The sequence below is a fragment of the Muntiacus reevesi genome, chromosome X (genome assembly GCF_963930625.1).
Source record: "Muntiacus reevesi chromosome X, mMunRee1.1, whole genome shotgun sequence".
NCBI lineage: Eukaryota > Metazoa > Chordata > Mammalia > Artiodactyla > Cervidae > Muntiacus > Muntiacus reevesi.
In genome coordinates, this window is record NC_089271.1 from 120,471,104 (window position 1) to 120,473,316 (window position 2,213).

The following is a 2,213-nucleotide window of genomic DNA, read 5'->3' on the forward strand; positions in this document are numbered from 1 at the left end:
ACAATAGCAATTGTTGGCCCCAAATCCTGTGGTCTAGCAAAGGGGATAGGAGGCATCAGGGTTTCTTTCCCCTTTTGACCATCATGCTCAAAAGTGGAAAACCAAGGTTCAGCAGTTTCCATAAGCTGTGAGAACATGGCATAGGCATCATGTTCCAGATATTCAGGGTTCAGGAGAGTTTTCATTTCCTTACTTGGCTGCGCAGACTCACTGGCATGGAGAAAGGCCTGGTGGTCACAGTGGAGGGTGAAGACGATAGGAGCCAGCAGCTCGTGCATCCCCTGTTTATAAAGCTCATTTTCTCTAGCATAACAGAAAAGAACATCTGTCTCAGGGCGTAGGAGCCGGGGAGCCCTCCCGCGCCACAGAAAATTTCCAGAGACTTGGTGAAGATAGGAAAGCTGTCAAAAAGACCATAGGACTATTGTACTGTATCTGCTGTTTATCCTGAAGCTCAGCTGAGGTGGAGCTTAGCTGATCTCTGTTTCTTGACTGTTTACTTCCTGTTGGCCAACCAAGACTTTTTTTGGAGAATTCTATTGTACAGAGCCTGACGTCATCTGTGGGCCATAACAGGAGCATGCATTTGCAAGTGTCAGTTAGATTTGTGGATCAATAAAGTTTTCCTGAAAGGTGGGTACTTTTGGTGACATTGTCCAGTTCTCACGATATATCATTTCTTGTCTGAAACTAGACATCCTCTGCAGCCAGAAGAACAAGAAGTGGGCACTGACCCCTTGTTGAGTTACTCAAACAAGCCTGGAGGAGATTCAAATCAAAATGGAAGAAGAACAAGTTCTTTAGACTCTGATGGGACTTTTAATTCCTATAGGAAAGAATGGGAAGAACTATTTGTAAACAACAATTACTTGGCAACAATAAGGCCGAAGGGGATTAATGGGCAGCTGAGAAGCAGCAGGTTCCGCAGCATTTGCTGGAAGCTTTTTCTTTGTGTTCTTCCTCAAGATAAAAGTCAGTGGATAAGTAAAATTAAAGAACTAAGAGCATGGTATAGCAGCGTTAAAGAAATACACATCACAAACCCTAGGAAGGTTGTTGGGCAGCAAGACTTGATGATCAATAACCCCCTTTCCCAGGACGAAGGGAGTCTTTGGAACAAATTCTTCCAGGATAAAGAACTTCGGTCAATGATTGAACAAGACGTCAAAAGAACGTTTCCTGAAATGCAGTTTTTCCAACAAGAAAGTGTGAGAAAAATTCTGCTTGTATATTTTTGAGATTAATCCTTTGTCTGTTGCTTCATTTGCTATTATTTTCTCCCAATCTGAGGGCTGTCTTTTCACCTTACTTATAGTTTCCTTTGTTGTGCAAAAGCTTTTAAGTTTCATTAGGTCCCATTTGTTTATTTTTGCTTTTATTTCCAATATTCTGGGAGGTGGGTCATAGAGGATCCTGCTGTGATTCATGTCGCAGAGTGTTTTGCCTATGTTCTCCTCTAGGAGTTTTATAGTTTCTGGTCTTACATTTAGATCTTTAATCCATTTTGAGTGGGCTTTATCCCAGGAATGCATGGATCCCTTTTTATATGGAGCTTCTCATTGGACCCATTCTCTATAGAATAGTGAGATGCTGCCCCAGTGTGGACATTTAGGATGTTGCAGTGTTCGACTCTTAAATCATTTTGCGTAACCCTACTTGCATAAACTCTTTGTGATCCCTTGTCTGACTCTTTGCAATCCCATGGACTGTAGCCAACCAGGCTCCTCTGTCCATGGAATTTTCCAGGCAAGAGTACTGGAGTGGGTTGCCATTTCCTCCTCCAGGGGATCTTCCCAACCCAGGGATTGAACTTGGGTCTCCTGCATTGCAGGCAGATAGATCCTTTACCATCTGAGTTACCAGTGAAGCAAAAAGATTTTCACGACCCAGATAATCATGATGATGTGACCACTCACCCTGAGCCAGACATCCTGGAATGTGAAGTCAAGTGAGCCTTAGGAAGCATCACTATAAACAAAGCTAGTGAAGGTGATGGAATTCCAGTTGAGCTACTTCAAATCCTAAAAGATGATACTGTGAAAGTGCTGCACTCAATATACCAGCAAATTTGGAAAACTCAGCAGTGGCCACAGGACTGGAAAAGATCAGTTTTCATTCCAAACCCTAAGAAAGGCAATGCCAAAGAATGCTCAAACTACTGCACAATTACACTCATCTCACACGCTAGTAAAATAATGCTCAAAATTCTCCAA

The 2,213-nt window shown here is 42.6% G+C and overlaps 1 pseudogene; it reads left to right on the forward strand.

The window, feature by feature from the left end:
* The first annotated feature begins 215 nt into the window (after positions 1-215).
* Positions 216-1,238, forward strand: LOC136154685 (TBC1 domain family member 5 pseudogene; annotated as a pseudogene).
* Positions 1,239-2,213: the final 975 nt, after the last annotated feature.